General features: G+C 42.5%; 1 protein-coding gene across 2 annotated transcripts in view; it reads left to right on the forward strand.

Moving 5' to 3' along the window:
• The first annotated feature begins 7,549 nt into the window (after positions 1 to 7,549).
• Positions 7,550 to 22,176, forward strand: part of CDH12 (cadherin 12) — a 721,954-nt gene continuing 707,327 nt past the window's right edge. For both annotated transcript variants that reach the window (XM_081014754.1, XM_081014753.1), the window contains exon 1: positions 7,550 to 7,965. The gene's annotated coding sequence lies outside the window, so the exon portion shown is untranslated. The remainder of the gene's footprint in view (positions 7,966 to 22,176) is intronic.

The raw sequence follows: 22,176 nt of genomic DNA on the forward strand, positions 1-22,176 counted from the left end.
CAGTAGAAACTTCCCACCTTCATGATCCCAAGTAACTGTGAGCTATTGTTAGTTTTTAAGATACACACCAATATTAAATCCCTTCCTGACAAACCTATTGCATAATATTGTTATATCAGTGGACTGAAGAGACTTCTCTTCAGCACTTATTATAGCTGAAACTATAAGCACTTGCTTAATAAGGAGCACCGGAAGCCAGCTGAAGTTCCTAGATATGCCAGAAACATAGGCCAACCTAAGTGAGGAAGTGAAATTAAGGAGCTGTCTGTCTGCCAGCGAACACAGAGAAAATAGATATACTGTAACTTAAACTGCTGGGCTGGATGAATCCCAAACTGGAATTAAGATTGCCGGAAGAAATATCAACAACCTCAGATATGCAGATGACACAACCTTGATGGCAGAAAGTGAGGAGGAATTAAAGAACCTTTTAATGAGGGTAAAAGAGGAGAGCGCAAAATATGGTCTGAAGCTCAACATAAAAACAAAAACAAAAAAACAAAAAAAACCTAAGATCATGGCCACTGGTCCCATCACCTCATGGCAAATAGAAGGGGAAGAAATGGAGGCAGTGAGAGATTTTACTTTCCTGGGCTTCATGATCACTGCAGATGGTGACAACAGTCACGAAATTAAAAGACGCCTGCTCCTCGGGAGAAAGGTGATGGCAAACCTAGACAGTATCTTAAAAAGCAGAGACATCACCTTGCCAACAAAGGTCCGTATAGTTAAAGCCATGGTTTTCCCAGTAGTGATGTATGGAAATGAGAGCTGGACCATAAAGAAGGCTGACCGCCGAAGAATTGATGCTTTTGAATTATGGTGCTGGAGGAGACTCTTGAGAGTCCCATGGACTGCAAGAAGATCAAACCTCTCCATTCTTAAGGAAATCAGCCCTGAGTGCTCACTCGAAGGACAGATCGTGAAGCTGAGGCTCCAGTACTTTGGCCACCTCATGAGAAGAGAAGACTCCCTGGAAAAGACCCTGATGTTGGGAAAGATAGAGGGCACAAGGAGAAGGGGACGGCAGAGGATGAGATGGTTGGACGGTGTTCTCGAAGCTACAAACATGAGCCTGACCAAACTGCGGGAGGCAGTGGAAGACAGAAGTGCCTGGCGTGCTCTGGTCCATGGGGTCACGAAGAGTTGGACACAACTAAACGACTAAACAACAACAACTTAAACTGCACTTTAAAAACAATGGGAGTTAGAGATTGTGATATACATCTGATTTTAAAAATAAGTGTGTATCTTTAAGTGATGGATGTGGATGAGTGGGACTAGGAAACTGAAACAACTGTACAATTTTATTACGTTGCGAGCAACTATTATTTTATTGATAAGAAGGACATAACACTATCTGGTGGAGATTTCTCTTTGCTTAGTCAGAACAACTTCTGAATAAATGTATAATTGAGTTTTCCATCTTCGGATTGTTCTGTTGTCATGCCATGGATGAGTAAAACTATTGGTGTGGATATTGGTGGAATGGATAATACATGTGACCTTCTCTGCATGCTTCAGATTTTGCAATTCTAGCTCTGAAATGCAAAAGCGCTGATAGGGCTTTAAATTGCCTGTACTATGCTGTATATGTATGCCCAGGCATACAAATCCCTTGTGGGAGGGAGCTCTGGATTGGAAATCATAATGTAGAGCAAAGCACATTTGGAAATCATAATGTAGAGCTAGGAAATCATAAAAGATTTAGGGCTTCTGCCCCAAAGCATGAAAGCAGAGGCTCTTATTTGTAAATAAGAAAGATATATTGATTCATGCAAGTAGTCCTACAAGCCCAGAAGCAAACAGAGGAGTCACAGTTTAGGAGCCAGGCAAGGAGTTCAGAACTGGACAGAAAAAATGAAGGTGTCCAAATAAGTTTCCACAGCACACCTGCCAAGCTTTTAAAGATAAGGTGTGGCAGCCTACTCATTCACTAGACTCATTTGCCTCCCCCATTTGGATTGGGATTACAGTGTTCTAGTCTGAATCCAAATTGAAGTTACCATGTGTACTCTTATTTTATTAACCAAAATAATAATAATAATGGATATCATATTTACATCTCTCAAGTTACTTGTAGTTTGGTCCTGAATTATCAAGTGCTTTATATGTGAACCAGACCTGTGCTTAGGGATGGACAGAGCAATCAATTCCACCTTGTTTCAGTCTTGCTGGCACTCAGAATGGATAGACAGGACCTATGATCATCTCATAGGTCCTATGAGCCATCTCATGAGACCTATGACCATCTCATTGCATCCTACTCTGTCCCACTGTATGCATTTTGTGTACACTTTCTAATGTAAAATACACACTTTCAGTGTAAAACACAAATCTTTCAGTGCCTTCCAATGAACTCACTTGTAAAATACAGTTTTTGTATCATTGTGCACAGTGTTTGCACACCGTGAACACATTGTAATCTAACTGCAAGTTGTGCTCCAGTTATCAAGCAAATTCTAGAGGTGTAGGATCAGATTGGACTGCAGTGAGAAGAAGATCCATCAAATCCTTCCCTGGTCCCCGGCTATGTGCATCCTATTTATCAAGCCAAGTTTATGATACCGGAGATGGGCCTTCATGTGATCTCAGCCTAGGTTGGCAAAATTCATAGCACATTTTCACCCCTTCTCCACATGATAGATAGTAGATATAATTTTGATGGGCTCTCTGGAGTGATGTGTCTTTGAAACAGCATGTAGGGTTCTCTGAACCCCAAGCAAACCAACTCATTGAGGCCATTACAGAAGAGCAGATAGTGGAATGTTACAGAAATATGTGCTAATGGCTATGACAGAAGGCTGGTTAGGGATGGCAAAAAAGTTTTGCTGTCAAATACAGCAACAAGGATGGCTGAGGATGCTGCACATTAGCACACATTGCAGCACATTTTTGACAACCAATTATTATAACTAGGATCCCACACTCTCAAAGAATTCACATATACACCAATGAAGAACAGGAAAACTCATGAACAAATCTGAGAGGTGAAGAACAATGTAAAGTTTTATTTTTCAGGATCTCTCTCTCTCTCTCTCTCTCTCTCTCTCTCTCTCTCTGTGTGTGTGTGTGTGTCTCTGTGTGTGTGTGTACACACACACACACACACACACACACACTCCAAGGGCTTTGAATGTTTACTAATTTATTTAGATATACTTTTATTCTGTTCACAATTACAAATAAATCTTGAAGCGGTTTATAATATTAGAAATAAATATACATTATTACCGATTCAAATCAAACACCAGAAACATCTATGTCAACAATATATTAACAACAGTATAGTGTAGTACGATCAGTGCTGTTACTGGGGGAAAGTGCGAGTTCACAAATTAATTTTAAATTAATGTCACAAGCACACCATAGTTTGGGGATTTCCGGGGAGGAAGATGGCAGACTGGACATCTTTTGTTGACAGTCTGTTAGCAGAGATAATTATGTGGTCATTAATGATCGCCAAGCCATAAATCTTGGTTATCACATTCTCTCTGGGAAGACAAAGAGAACAGAGATTAACCTCTAATGCTCTGAAAGGGCTGCTTTTTATGTTGGGAGACTGAGAAGTTTTGAGGGACCCGGATGGGAGAGAGTGACTCTAATCATGCCCATACACCACATAATAGTCCTGAGGTCAGTCCTTCAGGCATAAGGTTGGCAAAACTTCCCTTTCTTTAATTGCTTTTGAGACTGTTATAAATTATGATTGAGGTGATCTGTCTGCCGGTTGAAATTTGTATCTGGAATGTGAACTGACTGCTAGCTTAAGAAGGGGCAATTATTAAAAATGCTGAAAGCAAAACAAAACAAAAATCTTTTAATTGGCTGCGACTAAGAAATAGTCTATATGGCTAAGGGGTGTTCCAACTGTTAAAAATATTTATTTTATTTTACTTTTAACCTTCCATCCCTTGGATGAAAGTGCTGGCTGAAAAGAGAAACTAATTTATCTACTCCACTGTTTGTTTGTGTGTGTGGGGTGGGGGGTGGTCTGGAGATAAGGAGATGGTAGGCTCAAGCTTTTAAGGCAGAGACTGTAAAACCTTAAAGTATAGAGTGAGTTGTTAATAAGACCAAGAACACTCAGTATGACGAAAATACTGTTGGACACGCCATGGACTGCTGGCATCATGAATGAGCAACTAAAAATAGGAGAGTGGAATGATGAAACTAGAGGCAATAGATGATGAAACAGTCATGTGGTGAAGCTATGAGGTTGGAGGAGTGGAATGAAACTATGGACAGAGAGATTAAGAAATATTCTGAGCTGGCAGAGATAGAGTTGAGAGAGAAAGAATTATGTGTATAATTTGGAGTAAATCTAGAGGATAAAGCTACCAAACTCTCATTGAAAAAGACTGAAAGAAGCAGAAGTGGAAGAACTTTTTTAAACAACAACTAGGATGTAGATCATGGCCAACAGGAAATGGGATAAGAAGATATGGAACTGAAAGACAGGTTTGATTGTATGAAAAGATGCTGAAAGGTCCAAGAGCACCAACATGTCTCCTACTACACTGTCCATATTGCAGTGCAAGTCATTCACCAGGAAAACCAAAGCAGCTTCCATCCCAAATCTGGGATTGGCATGGCTCCAAATAATCTGTGTCACCCAAAGCTGCCTGGAGTTGAGAAAATACCACCCACACCAATACCTTGCTCAAAAAAGAAAGAAAGAAAAAAGAAAAATTTGACACTGAACTAAAGTTCTTCAGTACAGTCCTGATTAGGTTTCTTTGGTAAATGTCAACTTCCACTGCTTTCAGGGTGATAGGGACTACCTCTGAGGTGCAAATAGAAAGCTGAACTGTGGCAAATAAAATCTCAAAAACTAGTAGAAGTAAAGATTCATAGAGCAGGTCTCAAACATCCTTGCAGTTGCTTACACCCATATCATCCTGATCAGAGGTTATGCTTGCTGCATCCATTTCTTACACCAAAGTAGCTATGGCATCCTGAAGTAGGGGCATCCACATGTCTCAGTTGTGGGTATATGGCATTGCATGTAGATGTATAAAAAGGTAAAGGGACCCCTGACCATTAGGTCCAGTTGTGGCCGACTCTGGGGTTGTGGCGCTCATCTCGCTTTACTGGCCGAGGGAGCCGGTGTACAGCTTCCGGGTTATGTGGCCAGCATGACTAAGCCACTTCTGGCGAACCAGAGCAGCGCACGGAAGTGCCGTTTACCTTCCCGCCGGAGCGGTACCTATTTATCTACTTGCACTTTGACGTGCTTTTGAACTGCTAGGTTGATAGGAGCAGGGACCGAGCAACAGAAGCTCACCCCGTCGCGGGGATTCAAACCACCAATCTTCTGATCGGCAAGTCCTAGGCTCTGTGGTTTAACCCACAGTGCCACCTGCGTCCCATATAGATGTATAGTAGAGCACATTTTTGGCATGCCAAACATCCCAGGTTCAAACCCCAAGTTCACTTCAGAAAGAGCTGTGCACAAAATACTTGATTCACAATGGCCACCGGTGTCCAAATGGCAACAGAGTCTGCTGCCACATCTAAGGAACTATTGTGGGAAGTTTGGTGATGATATGGCAATATTGCGACAGACAAACCACTTTCCAAAAATATATAGTAGGTCAATCATCTATGAAATATGCAAATAACGGCTCACAACACTGGTTGGGTCAGATTAGGAGCACAACATGGGAGAAGTCTAGTTATATAAGTAGTGCTACACTTGCAAGATTTCATATTGTTTATTAGTTTTCTATATCAACCTTCATCTGAGGAACACAGGGCAATTTGCAATATAAAAAAAACCAAGCATACACATCATAGGTAAAGGGACCCAGGGCCATTAGGTCCAGTTGCAGCCGACACTGGGGTTGCGGCTCGCTTTAATGGCTGAGGGAGCCGGTGTACAGCTTCCGGGTCATGTGGCCAGCATGACTAAGCCACTTCTGGCGAACCAGAGCAGTGCACGGAAACGCCGTTTACCTTCCCGCCAGAGCGGTACCTATTTATCTACTTGCACTTTGACATGCTTTCAAACTGCTAGGTTGGCAGGAGCAGGGACCAAGCAACGGGAGCTCACCCCATCACAGGGATTCGAACCACCGACCTTCTGATCAGCAAGTCCTAGGCTCTGTGGTTTAGACCACAGCGCCACCTGCGTCCCTCCCATACACATCATAGTAACAAACAAAAACAATAACTGCCTGCAGTGGCGGATTTCAAGTAGACTGATTTTCATGTATCTAGCACCCACAGTTCAGAGATTGTGCCATTTGATGCTTTGCAGATATATTTGTGCCCTCTTCCAGTTAACATTCATTTGGCCCCTTCAGTTTTGCCATTTAATAAGTACTTAAAATTTATCTTTTTACTATTGACTTTCCTTAAGAGAATTTTGGTGATCTCATTCAGTCTGTATCCATCTGTTTGTCTGTATCCACTCAGTGTGTCATACTCTGTCTGAGACTCTCTTGTTCTGTTTCTCTCTGTATGTTGCTTGGTGAGGGCTTGGCCATAAAAACTGACTACTACTACTAATAATAATAATGATAAAACCGGAATGAATGAATGAATAATAAATACATATATACCTTTAGTTACCTTTAACTGAATATGCTAGAACAGTACTGGGGGTTCTGTGAATGATGCATGCTAGGGAAAGCCATCGGTGTGGAATTTGAGATTTATTATTATTATTATTGGCAAAATAATATGGAAGCACAATGGAATTCTGGGTGCAAATATGCAAAACTGGCATGGACCAATTAATCCATCTCAAGGCAAAACTGAACTAGATGGTTCAGTGATCTCCACTTCTCCTCTCCCCCCCTTTTATTTTTTAGAAAACCCCTCCCATTGCAAAACTAGGAAAAACTTGGAGAGCTACTGGAGGTCAGAGCAAAGAATGGGCAGAAGGTGTCAAGAGTCTGTCTCGTTATAAGGGTCCTGCTCTGGAGGGTAGGACTTGAACCAAAGGCTTCACGTTACAAGAAAGGAGATTCTGACTAAAGATCAGGAAAAACTTTCTGACAGTAAGAACTGTTTGACAGTGGAACGGTCTCCCTCAGGAGGTTGTGCACTCTCCTTCCTTGGAGATTTTTAAGCGGAGGTTGAAACTGTCATGGATGCTTTAGCTGAGATTCCTGTGTTGCAGGGGGTTGGACTAGATGACCCTCGGGGTCCCTTCCAACTCGATGATTCACATGATGGAACACTGCCTGCATTAGTAGACACCAATGGCATGAGCAGGTGTTTGTGTGCAGGATAGCTGATTTATAGCACATGAATTGATTATTACAGTTTGCTAGCTCTGAGTGTGTTGTGTTGTTGTGTTGTGTTGTGTGTGAGTGAGAGATGTCTGGAGGCTGACAGCCTTTGGACAGTTAAAAACACTTTTAGAGGCTTCACAGGGTCACACTCCTTTCCATGATTCCAACTGGGCTTCTTTGCTTGGCTGGGGAGTCTTTTCAAGTCAGCCTGGAAAGCTGCACTCGGGGGATGGAGGGGGAAGAGAGACAGGTTAGGCTTCAAGCAAGGGGTTAAGATGACTTTTGCCTTTCCTCCCCAACTAATAACATTTGAAATGCATGCTCTGCGTGTGTCTTTTTGAGGGAGGGTTGCAGAAGGGGAATCCTCTGTACCTATTGGCTAGGCTCTATCAGCTGCAGTTTAGCTGAAGCTGCTGCTAAAGAGCTGTATTGATCTGAAGGGTAAATGTGGGGAGAGAGAGAGGGAGAGAGAGATCTAGTCATTTCTGAGAAGAGAGACGACCTCTGCCAGTAAGGAAGTGGTTTCAACCCGCCTGCCTTTCTTGTTTTATCTTTGGTGAATGAAAAGAGGACGCCTGCGAAAACAGTTTGTTGCGACGGTGGGATAGCGAGGCAAGGTTTTCCCTTAGTCGAAGCTGCTGTTGCATATTCCTTCTGTTGCTGCTGCTGCCGCTGCCGCCGCCGCCGCCGCTTGCTTCCCTGCTGCAGTTTCATAGAACAGGTAAGCCTTATAAAAGCAAAACACAAAACGGTGATGATGAAACGCAGTCGGGTGGCTTCTGCATCCTGAGATCCCAGACCCACAGGGATCGGCAGATTTGCAAACGCTGCGCCACTGGATGGCGAGGGCTTTTGCAAGACGGGGGAAATGACCTCGGGCATCCTTTTCTTCCTGGGGGAGGTTGTCCCACACACAGTGACAGGGGAAACTTGAATAAGTTCTCAAGAAAGTGGATGAGTGTGTGGTATGTATTGATCTGAGAGCGAGGAAAGGGGTTGCAAGGCAGTAGCTCTGTGCAGAAGTGCAGGGAGGGAAATAGCAAAGGTGCAGAGATTTGCCTCTAGCTTAAAAGATGCACAGGTGGGGCTATCGGTGGTTTGAATTTGGTGGACCAGAGAACAGTTGTGTCAAATATTATGCAATATAGTTCATTAGAAGACTGCCCCCCCCCCTTTAAGGTACAGTGCAGAACTTGAGTGAGAGATTTCTGATGCCATTTGAAGGATTTTTTTCTTAAATTGTGGCAGCTGTTTGAGGTGCTGAAAAGCTGACCTTTTAAAAGAGGGGGTTTGGTTCCTTTGTGTTCCAAAGAAAAGCACTGCAAGGCAACTTTTCTCCAGTTCCTATTACCTGTTGTTTAACTGGATTACAGGTTCCATTTCTAAGCAAGGATCTAATTCAGCAGTCGCAAATAAGACATTTCAGTGCAAGCACTGGAGCTTCCTTTCCCCCCAAATGATCTTGCCCAAATTAATCATGTGGTGATAAGTGAAACTCACATAATTCTTAAATAAGCATTTAAATGAACTATTTAGCACCAAATTGTCAACATTCACCGAAGCCTTGTCTTTTGCATGTGAGAGATCGGGGTGGGAGCAGAGGAATCTTGCTTTCTCTCTCTAGATATTTAATCCCCCCAAATTAGAAATGTGACACACAGTTCTGTGACTTTGATATCTTTGTATTCTGATCTTTACTAATAAGAGGCACACATATTGTCTAAGTTAAAGTATTTCCCATAGTGGGGGGGGGAATAGGTGGCCAATGGATTTTGTTTCTGGGTTCCGTGATCTTTCACAATACTGCACATCCCCTCATCTGTACATTGTAAAACATATCCACAAGATGCTTGTTAGGAAAATAGAAACTGCTGTACTGCTGGATGAAAACCAAGAAGGGGAAAAAAGTCATTTGTATTTCCTTTGCTTTTATTGTTTTCCATTTCTAGCATGACCAACAAAAGCATAACCATTTCAGCATACAGAGCAGGTGTTAATGTCAAGCTATGCACTTTTCAATGCACTCCTCACTGGATGCAAGGCAAAATATTATTAATAATAAGTGCAATGAATGGAAGAACAGTACTGAGAATTCAGTCTCTCATATTATTCATGAACTGGTCAGGAGGTCTTTATTTCTCCCCCATTAAGACTTGATTAGATGTTTCAGTGGTTGCCACTAACTGTTGGGAGGGTTCCTAGGAGTTTTACAAATATGTCCCCAAGAAGGAGAAGCCAGATGGTTATACCACCAAAGTCATAAGCAGTTAATTGCAGAATTGATTTGTAGTCCTCTTGAACATATCACTGCCTGAACTGTGGTGCTTACATCTTAACTGATCAAGCTACTTGCCTGATGCTCACCTGTACCAAGATCAAAGGGCCATTTTTGGAAACTGTGCAGTAATATAATCACTCTGTTCTCCATAATAAGGCACATCATGGTTTAATAAGGAAAGCTACACCAGAAAAAAATACAGTTTTGTCTCCCCCACACATACACTTCACAACAATCATTGCTTGATACATTTTGTGCCTCTTGACTGTTTTTTTGACAGTCAGCTTTTGAATTCACTTGCAAAATTTCTGTGGTCTGTGCCAAGCCTGTGGCATTCCCTATCTGTTTGGTTGGACTGTACAGCAGCTGGAGACTGTGAGGTCTCCCACAGCTTATGTTCTATTCAGCATGGCAGAAGGTAGTTTTGCTCAACAAGAATATGCTCAGGTCTTGTTAGCCCATCCACTTTCACAGCCAACTCAACAATGACCACTTGTTATATCTGCACCATACACTGGTGACCGATGCCAATCTATTCAAGTTTGTTGCCTGCATCCAGGATAGGGCTGTCATTTTCTTGCCAAAATTAAAACAAGGACCTTCTTTGCAATCAGTAGTTCAAAATAGTTTTCAGCCCAGTTTACATTTAAAAGAAATTTTAATTCGAAACAAAAAAGCTTCCTCTCAAAAAAACTTAAGATGCATCTGCTATCCCTTGGCACTGAAATCCCAATAACATTTACTCAAATGTAAATCCCACAAGTTCAATAGAAGTTACTTGCAACAAGTATCCCGTTGGACATTATCTTACCAACTGGGAGTCAGTGCAGCTTGTGTCATTACATGTGCCACCCTGGTAACATCAAAAACACAGGATTGCATGGGAGGAGCCAGTGATGTCAACATCACCTCCTCTGAAAAATTAGAAAAACACCAATGAGGAAGGGAGCCACACTGTGGATCATCCCAAATGACAGGGACCTTCTGAGATCTGTGCTGCAGATGTCCTAAGTAGTGTGGTTGCTGCCACCTCCACAGTTGCAAAGTTGTTTACTTACCAAGCCTTTGATAAGAATATATGTATTAGCCTTCCTTAGGTTGAATTGTCACATTAGCACTCTGTTGTAGTTGCCTGGGAAGAATATGTCCAGCCTGGGTAAGTCACATAGTATAGCAGCTGTCTCTCTGTGTAGTAACCCCATCACTTTTCTGAATTACAATTGATATAGGAAGAGGGGTAAATTTATTAAGACATGCTAGACATCCAGAATTAATCTGATTCTGATGAATTGAGAACCAGTATGCCTTTTCACATGCCCAGTTGCATCATTAAGTGCGCATAGGTCTTTGGACAAGCTGCCATGATGCCCACATCTCTATCCCTTGCACCCTCAGTATGAATCAGACTCTTTCTGCTTCTAGCCTCCAGCTTTCACTAAGTAGCATATTCACTTGATGCTCACATAGGACATGAATGCAGTCAGACCAAAGCTGTTCTGGCCAAGCCAAGCCAAGCTATTGGAAGCAGCGGTCAGGGAAATCAGTACCATGGACAGATCCCAGTTGCCCTCGCTGGCTGGAAATGACTCCATAAAGTCACTGGGCTCATGTATGTAAGGTGCAATTCCATCTGAAGGTGTTTAGTTTGGTTTTATTAAACTTCTTAAATGCTATTGCGTTACCAGGTGGCGACAGCCCCAGCCCTCAGGGGTCATAAGGAAGGAACAAAGACTCTTACAACGTTATATGGAATTAAAATTAGGCCACAACTTTATTAAACTTCCGAATGTAGGAAGACCTTGGCTTAGGCCTTGGGCATGTATCCCTCCCAGTCCCCCAGCCGGGGGGAACTGGGGCTCATCAGGGTAAATGGGATATGGGGGTGCTCTGCAAGATGTAAGTGTAGCAGGCAGCCAAGCCCATATCCTCACATGCAGGGTAGTTCACTGACGACCTTTCAGTGTATGGACAGTGACACCCATATATATAACCCCTTTTAAGAGGGGACCCTGGAATCGCCACTGTAGGGGGGTGAGTCACCAATTCATCCCCTCCCCATTATAGGGAAGAAAAGACTAAAGGATTCCACCCAAGGCCATAACTGCCAAAGTTGTGACAAATTGCTATGGGGAAGACAAAACCTACCAATGAAGGAAAATTTCTTCCTGGTCCTTCAACAGCAACCAGTCAAAGAACATAGCAGCACCTGCTAAAGAGGAAGAAAAAGTTAACCTGCAAACATAAACATTAAACAAAGGGAGGGTAGGGAGGGTGAATCTCCAGAGCTCCACCCCTATTTATAAATGGGGCTGGCTCCAGCTCCCAGCAAGAAACCTGATTACTTAGGCTGGGTGTGAACCTCCAGAAATTAACACTGAGGGGCAAGCCAGCCCCTGCTTGCCAGTAAGCTCCCTGGGAACTGTAGCACCATGCACGATCCCACAAAGGGCACCCACAATGTAAAGTGTGAGTGCTCATTTCTGAAAGTCCCAAGACTAATGCAAAGCCATATAAACAATGTCATAACAACACCATCATAGCAGACAAAACATCTGTGGTAATCAACTAAAACAGGCATAAAAGTAACCATGCCATGCCATGCCATACCATCAAATACCTGGAGCAGAAATATCTCTCCACCTGGCACTGAAAGCATAACAAAGCCAATGCCAGGTGGGCCTTGCAGGGGAGAACATTCCACAGATGGGGAGGCAGCACTGTCCCTTGTTAGAACACTCCAAACCTCCCTCAGATGGGGTAACCAAAGAAGGGTCCTCAATGGTGATGTAAGAGTATGGGCAGTTTCATGGTGGGAAAGATGGGACATGGGCCTAAGTCATTTATGGCTTTATAGTTTACAACCAACACTTTGAATTGGGCCTGGAAATACAAAAGAAATGCATGACCCATTCCAACTCTCTTCATGCTTATTCTGGAATTTGAAAATTGTAGGCAGATATTGAAAATGCACCAGAGCCCCAATCCACCGAGGACCAACATAATTAGGCTACTGTACATGGTTCTTTGAAATTGGACTTTATTTCTGCTGAATTCAGCTGAAAGCTGAAATATGTTTCTACACTGTGCAAAGTGTAGCATAATATTTAACCTAAAAAGGCACCCAAAATTCCTCTAAACTTGGCTTTTTGTTAATTCAACTTTCCAGATGATAGACAAGATGCTCAAGAATGAAAACTAGCCCAAAGGAGTCCACTTGCTGACCTAAGATTTGAATCCAAATTTCCAAAGCTGTAATGTGAGGGTCTCTTTATTGTCATGTATACTTTAATTGCTAGATTTAAAGCTATTCCTCCTGGGGAATTTTATTGTTTCCTGTTAGAACTATCTGCTAATAGTTCTTTGCCACTCACTTTCTGTTTGACAATACCCAAACTGTACTTTTAAAAAGTGTTTTATAGCAATGAATATAATAATTTCAATCTAGAATGACAACACAATTAATACATTGCATGAAAATGATGAAAACCTTTGAGTCGGATTGTGTGTGGTCCACAGTGACCACATGAAGCGCCTTGTATCTGTAGCAGTTGGAAGCAGGCCATTGTGTTTCAAATCTGCTCTGTGTCCTTCTGATTGGATTCATGATTCAGGTCCAAATGTAGTATGTGAAATCTAATGCTCTGTTTCACCCCCCCATTGGCTATAAGGGGGAAATCTAAAAATTGCTATATATATATATATTTTCCCTTAGGGCATCTTCCCCTGAGATTTAATTGAAGTATGTGAAGCTGGCTTCTGAGTGCCTGAGAGTGGTGTATTCACTGATTTTGTTTTTAATTAAAGTCTTGTTTTTACCTTAGAAAAACCATACCTTTCCACACAGATATTCTTCTTCAATAATTACACACACACACACACACACACACACCACACACACACTGCTTTTTTCTTGGGATACGCATACCCCTAAACATTTTGTGAATCTAAGTTTGGCCTCACTGAGGTGCAGTATTTCAATATGAATAGGAAAAAGAAAGGAGCCCTAATCATTTATTATTATTATTATTTTTAGAGAAGGCTGCAGAGTATAGACCACTAGAGTGTTGATTTGTAGGATGTAAAAAAAAAGACATCAACAAAATATCTCTTGGCTTGGTGAGGTGAGCATAAGAAAAACCCAGAGTTCCAACTTATAAGATTTCATTGAAATGTCCCCATCTGTTTGACGTCATTTGAATGGAATTTCTTTTCTTATTAATTGTTGAAGAATGGTTAAAGGAGGGGGGAGAAAGAAATTTTCAGCACACCACTAAGTTGATTGGGTGTTTGTCTCCGTAGGCTACAAATTTGCACAGCCCTGGCTTAAAATGAGCATTAAGTAGATGAGAGGGTTCAGGGCAGCTTTTTTTTTAATGGTTCATGAATATCAATCTGGTAATATCCCAAGTCCCACAGTTTAAATATGGGATCTCTGCTCATGTATAAAATGAAAGTGTGTGTAATGTACATACACAATTTAAATGTGTTTGCATGCAGCCACTTCATTTCCAGCTTCTAACCCACTGATTTGTAAAGTGCTTTGAGAGGTCTTGAGTATGGAAGCTTCTGCTTCCGAACGCCATTCTCTTCTATGCTATAAATGGCTCGTAAAAATGCCTCCACTTTAAGTGTTATGTATAAACACACAGACGGCTTTGTGTGCGTGTATATATATATATATACACACACACACACACACACACACACACACACACACTTAAAGGGGTGACGTTTTTTATAGGGCATTTCTAAAGGAGAATAGAATTTGGTTTTATATAGCACCTCTCATAGTCAAGGTATTGCAAAGCCGTTTTCCATGCACGTGAGTTACTGCTGGTGCCGGCAATAGAGGCTGCATAGACAAATACTTCTAAGTAGGCGTATAGACCAGGGTTATCCACTACTCTTTTTGAAAAATGGACTATGATCTTCAGCTTTTACTCAACGAGCTGGTTGCAAAAGGCACAGTAAACCAGAATCCAGCATTTTATAAAGGCAATGGCCCCATAAAACCTCAGAACAGCTCCTTTCTCCTCCCTGTTCCCTGTCCACTCCTCCCTCCAGTACTACAGTACTATAGAATTTAGCCAACAATTGGATTTCAAGAAACTAGGCATCACGATAGGACATACATTTCTGTAGTAGAGAACATTTGAGTCCACTTTCAGGAGGACTGGGGAGCTGGTTGTGTCCTACAAACACTAATATCTTTGGGGAGAGAGTATATTATGCATTTATGTCATTGGTTTTGTGCTGTCTTGAGATGCACTTAGCTCTCTTGTGTTGGTTTCTTGGAGGGAAAACCTAGCTGCTTTAAAGTAGGGCTATAGGTTTTTAGTGATGCACTTAGAAAATATTAGAATCTGGACTTACTGGCCCTTTAGAACGTAATGCGTATCACTTTGCTTATTTCAAACAGTGGCGTCCCACCCTTCCTGCATTTGAGATTCTCTTGTTTCATCTTCTGAGTGGGGTCCCAAAGTCCTGCCCATCACTGTAGGTTATTCAGTCATTCCTCTGATTGCTTGGAGAGAGGATAGCTCTAGATGCAATTTCATAACCCAGTTATAAGAGGTAGCTGTTTAAATCTCCTGCAAAAGCAGAAGGCAGGGTGATCATGCTGATACTCACAACCAAGTTATCCCAAAGCAATGGAGCTTTCCTGATCCCAGAGTAAGAAAGGATTCCCTCAAGGAATTGTTAAGGGTTGTTAAGGGTTCTGGGAATTGTAGCTCATTGAGGAGCAAACTTCAGTTCCCATGATTCTTTAGGTGTGAGTTAATCAATGAATTAACCAAGGCTTTAATCAATTCACTGATAGTGGCCAATTTTAACAAGCCAGTTTTACTTGGTTTCTTGCAAATTAAGGGCCTTTGTTGCTCTTTTGGAGTAAGTTTGGTCATATGTATGTATGTATGTATGTATAGATGATAGACAGACAGATGATAGATAATGATTTTCTTTCTCATAATGAATGATAGAGGTTTTGATTATCTGCATTGAATTTTTGGCCATATGCAAATTTATTTAAGCCCAATAAATTAATTAATAACTTGGAGTAGGGAGATTAATCACCTACAATTATAAAAGTGGTTGACAGCTTGCTGTTCACAGCTGGTTAGAAGACTTCTCTTTCTAGTTTATGTTGTTCTGCAGCACAGTTAATGGGGTTGATATATGCTGCCCTAGAGATGGTTACAATTCATTAGCGTGTGCAATGACTCTTCTATAAATATGACAAGGCAATATACACATTTTCATATAAAGTTCTTTGGAGCCCTATAAACTTTGCAGCTGTTCTGTTCATCACTCATAAGTTCCCCAGCATTATTATTTTTTTAACACAGAGAGACAAATTCCTTCTATAGGCAAATGTCCATTCACTTGCACAGTTCACTTCTAGGATAAAATACACAGCTACGGGGAGAGCCAAATGTTTGTTGCCTGTTTGTGAGACTTTTGATCATTGTCATCTCCTGCCTACTCGGCAGGCCCTACTGAGGGCCTACTCGGTAGTGGCACCTTGGTTATAAAGCTCTCTTTCTAGGAATACCCAGTTGGTACTTATTCTGTTAGCTTTAGGTATGCTTAAAATAAATCCAATTCTGCTCAGCTTTCAGTGGATGATGTATTTAATTTCTACTTTTCTGCCTGTTTTTACTGCTGATTGTTTCTGCTTTTACTGCTTTTTTTGGGGGGGGGGGTAATTCTGTTAATTTTTAATATTCTAACTGATGTTTTTAATGGCTGTTACTAGCCACCTTTGGGGGTGAAATTAGGATTAAAATGTTAAAACAAATATATGTAAACCATCTTTTCCGTTCCAGACACTTGTTTGGGGGTTGTCATATTTGGGCTTCCTACTGTAGAATTGAAAAGAATGCTTACATCATCTACTTCAGGCATGTAAATAAATGTTCACCTGTGGCAAATAAAAATTCCATATAAGACAGGAAACATTTGTAAAGTGAAAGCGAGGGCCTTCCCTGACCCCTGCTTCCTTTAGTCTGTTGATGTGTCACAACTGACTGATATATGTAGTCGTCCTCTCACTGACAAATTAGTGAAAGAAAGGGTGTGGCCACACCAAATGGAATGTTTTGAGGAATCCAGCCGGCCAGCGTTCAAGACAGAATGATGGACTCAGAGCCAGAAGTAGATCTGGTAGGATCATGGAATCATAGAATCATAGAGTTGGAAGAGACCACAAGGGCCATCGAGTCCAACCCCCTGCCAAGCAGGAAACACCATCAGAGCACTCCTGACATATGGTTGTCAAGCCTCTGCTTAAAGACCTCCAAAGAAGGAGACTCCACCACACTCCTTGGCAGCAAATTCCACTGTCAAACAGCTCTTACTGTCAGGAAGTTCTTCCTAATGTTTAGGTGGAATCTTCTTTCTTGTAGTTTGGATCCATTGCTCCATGTCCGCTTCTCTGGAGCAGCAGAAAACAACCTTTTTCCCTCCTCTATCTGACATCCTTTTATATATTTGAACATGGCTATCATATCACCCCTTAACCTCCTCTTCTCCAGGCTAAACATGCCCAGCTCCCTTAGCCGTTCCTCATAAGGCATCGTTTCCAGGCCTTTGACCATTTTGGTTGCCCTCCTCTGGACACTTTCCAGTTTGTCAGTGTCCTTCTTGAACTGTGGTGCCCAGAACTGGACACAGTACTCCAGGTGAGGTCTGACCAGAGCAGAATACAGTGGCACTATTACTTCCCTTGATCTAGATGCTATACTCCTAGGATGAATATGCTAGATTCCCAGCAGGTGGGTCCTTATTGCTTACTGAGGGGGTGAGGAGTTTGGCATGATGCAAATGCAATAGTGAAGCTAATGTGCTGGTCCTACTGGTTCATTTATTGGTTGATTGATTGACTGACTGACTGACTGACTGACTGACTGATTGATTGATTGAATTTATATACTGCCCTATACCCGGAGGTCTCAGGGTGGTTCACAGAAAAGATCACAATGTATAAAATCAAAATAAGAACAATAACCCAACAACACCCCTTCCCACCAAAAGAGGCACATTTTAAAAGGGTAGAATATGTCAATCAGGTCAACCAAAGGCCTGGTTAAAAAGGAACGTTTTTGCCTGGTGCCTAATGGTGTACAATGAAGGCGCCAGGCGAACTTCTCTGGGGAGAGCATACAACAGACAGGGGGCCACTGCAGAGAAGGCCCATTCTTGTGTTGCCACCCTCCAGACCTCTAGAGGAGGAGACACATGAAGGAGGGCTTCAGAAGATTATCTCAGGGTCTGAGTAGGTTGATATGGAAAGAGGCGGTCATCATTTACAGGACATCAACCTCCCCACCACTTTCTCCCTTCCCCTTCCCCTCTCAGTAAGCAATAGTGACCCACTTTCTGTGTATCTGGTGTAGCAGCTCTGCCCCAGCTGCTCACAGCCCAAACCTTTAAACCCAGTATTATTTTTGAGTTTTTATTGCGAATTATAAGTATGTGAAATAGACAGACAGAGAGACCAACTTTTATTATGAAATGCATCTAAAGGACTCCTGCAGATTGCAACTTTCTGCAATCATTGCAACGGAAGGAAGAAAGGCAGGAAGGCAGGAAGGCAGGAAGGCAGGCAGGCAGGCAGGAAGGAAGGAAGGAAGGAAAAAGTATCTTAGGTACCGGACAGCAACAGAAAAGGTCAAATATTAGTTGCTGCATGCAGTGTGAGTTAAAAAGCAAGCAAAACAACACCAAGCAGTCGTTCACACGGAACATCATGCGCACATAACTTAGTGTTCTATCTTGAATGATGGCGGCTGACCTGGGAGCATTTCAGGTTGGTCAGATATAACGTGGATGGAATGCCACTGCTCTCTAAGTGGCTTATAACTGACTTAGATCGGATGCTGGCATTTGAAATAATGTACTAACCTATTCTGTGAGCTGCTCTGTAGAAAATTCCCCTGGTGGTGTTCCTTTCAGCTACAGCTTGGATATCAGCTTGACCCACCTGGGCTGAAATGTCAGTATTCTTGGCATATATAGAATAGCCCTAAGGCTGAAATCAATTACATCCAAGTAAATGTGTTTAAGGTTATTAAGTTTTGCTCTTTAGATTCTTTTCCTCCTCGGCCATCACTACGGAGCTGTGTGAGACATCAGAGAGAGAAGGAATCTTATTTTTTTTAAAAAAACAACCAATGCATTTCCCTCCACATTCCTTTAACTATTTTGCCTAGACCCTTTCAAGCTCACCTTAAAAAGCAGTGGTGACTATGTGAAAAAGCAGATGCAGATGTTGTTGTTGTTTGCCTCTGTCCACCTCAGGAGACAATGGAGTGCACCTTCTAGGGTGAAGACAAACCATTGCATTAGCAGCATCGAAGTGACCTCCCTGGGGTGCAAGCCTGGGCAGTGTGTATGGAGGTCCTGGGCTGCCCAGATGACAAGACACCCCCCTCCTTGGCCTCACTGATGTGGTCCAAGGGAGCAAAGAAAAGCAGAGCAAAATGCAGATTGGCTGCAGGAGTTGCCAAAATAAGGCATACAAGGCACAATCCAACAATCATAGGGACTCCACTCTGGATTTGTGTAAAGCATAGTCCGTAGCCTTTCCTTCTCCCAATGAAATTATTATTATTATTATTATTATTATTATTATTATTATTATTTTATACCCCACCCATCTGGCACTCTGGACAGCTCCCAAGAGAAAATTAAAAACACGATAAAACATCCAACATGAAAAGCTTCCCTAAACAGGGTTGCCTTTAGATGTCTTCTAAAAGTCAGGTAGTTGTTTATTTCCTTGACCTCTAACAGGAGGGCTTTCCACAGGGTGGGCGCCACTACCAAGAAGGCCCTCTCCCTGGTTCTCTGTAATCTCACTTCTCACAGTGAGGGAACCGCCAGAAGGCCCTCGGCACTGGACCTCAAGTGTGCAGGCTGAACGATGGGAGTGGAGACACTCCTTCAGGTCCCACAAGGCAGTGGATGTTTATGATCAAAGTTTTCCCAAAGCCAAATTGCTGCAGAAAGGTAGAGAACTGAATTTCATTTGTGGGGGGAGAGGATGAGGATGATGTCAAAATTGACATCCAAACTCCCCAAAGTCATCCCGAGCACCCATTAGCAATCCTCAGTCATGACTACACATCCAGCATCATTCTGGGTGATAATGGTGAGAGGAAAGGAAAGGATAGCCATAGAGAAGGACATTCCCTTTTACCTCTCCCTTCTTGCTTCCACAACTGTTGCTTTTCCTGTGTTAAGGTCAGGGGGAAGGATTTGTTAAGCTGCAGGGGCTGTCAGGGATTGAAGCATGACAGAAGGACAGGGCACCGGCTTGTAGGCGTTTGATTTAGCTGAGGGACATTTCTGGGTTTTCCCTGATTTTGTGTGGGGATTTACCCTTCCTTCAGCTGTGAATTTTCACATTTTCAGTTGGTCTTTTAGGATGAAAACAAACCGCCTAACACAAACAGCAGGGAAATAAGTCTCGGTTGAAATGTCGGCTTAGGAGAACTCACAGGAGAGTCAACCCCTCCTTTTTTAATGTAGTGTTTGGCTTCCTCACAGTGCAATACCCCCAAATTCCTGCAGTGTCCCCAATTAAAGCAAAGCCCGAGGATGTATTAAAAACTGGGAGGAAATCTTTGAAAGGTTCCTCTTAATTGGTTCTGAGATTCAGGCCTGTTATCAGAACTGAACAGAGAAGAATCAGTATTAACACCTGGACTCGTGGCTATGCAAAATCCAGAGTTCCTAAAGCAGCAATTAAATGGCTTAATCTTAAAACCCTCCTAGGTTCAATTCAGTAAAACTGCTCTGAAGGGCAGTGCTAATTCTTCATGAATTGCCGCTTCACATTAGCCAATGCTGTTTTAATTTCCGTACCATCCCTGCCAGACTCTCCTCTGAGCTGCTTGCAAGGCTTTGAAGCTCTCCATCCCCAGTGACTTTCTTATTTGTCCTTTCAACAAGTATGAGCGATAAATATTTGTGTGCGGAAAGGCAGTTTTGTGTGTGTTTGCATATATGTGCATGCCACATTTTTTGGCATGGCTGAAAAATGATTCACCACTTTTGATAATTGTTTTGGCACTGCTTGCAAAAATGTCCCCCCGTTCATTTACATTGCCCTCTGTTCATTTTCCTCTCTGTTTGCTTCTCTTGCTCCCAGCGGTGTCGTCACACAGCCAAATCAGATTAGATACATAACACTCATGATATCATCACGCTTATGACGTGATCCCTAATGAGCTGGGATCACACACTAGCTCAGGAAGGGGAAAGAATAACTAATTGGGGAGAAGGGGTTGGTGCCACAGCAACAGCAGCTAAACAGAACTCCGGGTGGGGGGAGGAATGCATATTTCATACCCTCCAGCATTTCTCAGATGAAAATAGTGATGCCCCATTCCATAAAAATAATTTTACTATTTATACCCCACACATCTTACTGGGTTGCCCCAGCCACTCTGGGCAGCTTCCAACATGTATAAAAACATAATAAAACATTAAACCCTTCCCTATAAAAGATTGCCTTCAGATGGCTTTGGAGTCGAATAACTCCTTACCCTGCAACATTTCTCCAATGAAAATAGTGATGTCCTAAGGGAGAGAGGGACATTCCAGGATCCAGTTAGAAACCAGGACAACTTTTCTAAATCAGGGTTGTCTCTTGGAAATATGGACGTTTGCAGGGTCTGATATTCCACACGAAGCATTTTTCCAGGAAACATTTGTACCCTTCAAAAATACCTATTTTTCAGCTCCTGCAATAAAACCTGGAGATTTTTTGGCACAACCCTACATATATGTATCATCATTAACCTGGAAGCAAAAATGGCAATAAATTTAAGCCAACCATTAAACCAATTCTCTGTACTGAGAGTGTGTGAGAGCGCGCACACACACATTCAAATGCCTGAGCTGGACATTTTAATAGAGTATAAGTCCTTGGAGCATTAACAAATTCTGGAGCTTTTAAATCAACTGTGACCTCTTCATTTAGAAGGCTGCTCCAGTAATGCAATGGCGCACTAAGGTTAATGATGGATCATGGCACGGTACGATTTGCAGAGTGTCATTTAGCCCGTTATATTCCCCCAATGTTTGCTTGGGTCAGGTTATCACATCTAAATAATGAGCCGAGCCACCCCTTCCTCCTGGAGATAGCCAGTGATTACCGGAAAGCTCACTTTGCTGGACCAGGAGGCGCCAAGCCTTGCTAGCTGCTGGTAAATTATGATGCTACAGTCAGAGGCTGATAAAAGCAGACCAGGGTCAGGATTCTCAGTGACTGTGTGACACCTGCCTCCTGTGACTCCATCTGGGTGAACAGACGGCCCAGCTGTTAGTCAAAATGAGACCTTTGACTCCCTCTCTGTTTTCTTGCTACTGGCTTTTTTCCCCTTCCAGTGGGGAAGGTTAGGTGACCTGACCTGCTGTGGCAGATTATTTACAATGAAAGCTGCCCCAATTTCTTTCCCCTTGCTTCCACTGAGGTCCACAACATGGCCTGCATGCAAAGTGTCGCCAGTGTGCCAGTTTGAAAGCACACTGATAGCTTCCAGAGGCTTTTCATTTATTGCAAATGTCACGCTGCCGGGCCATTCCAGGCACCTAGAGGAAAGGGATGGAGGTGACGTCGCTGCCTAGCTGTGAACTTGCTACAGA

The sequence above is a fragment of the Podarcis pityusensis genome (assembly GCF_964106645.2).
Source record: "Podarcis pityusensis genome assembly, chromosome: 7".
In the NCBI taxonomy this organism is placed as follows: Eukaryota; Metazoa; Chordata; class Lepidosauria; order Squamata; family Lacertidae; genus Podarcis; species Podarcis pityusensis.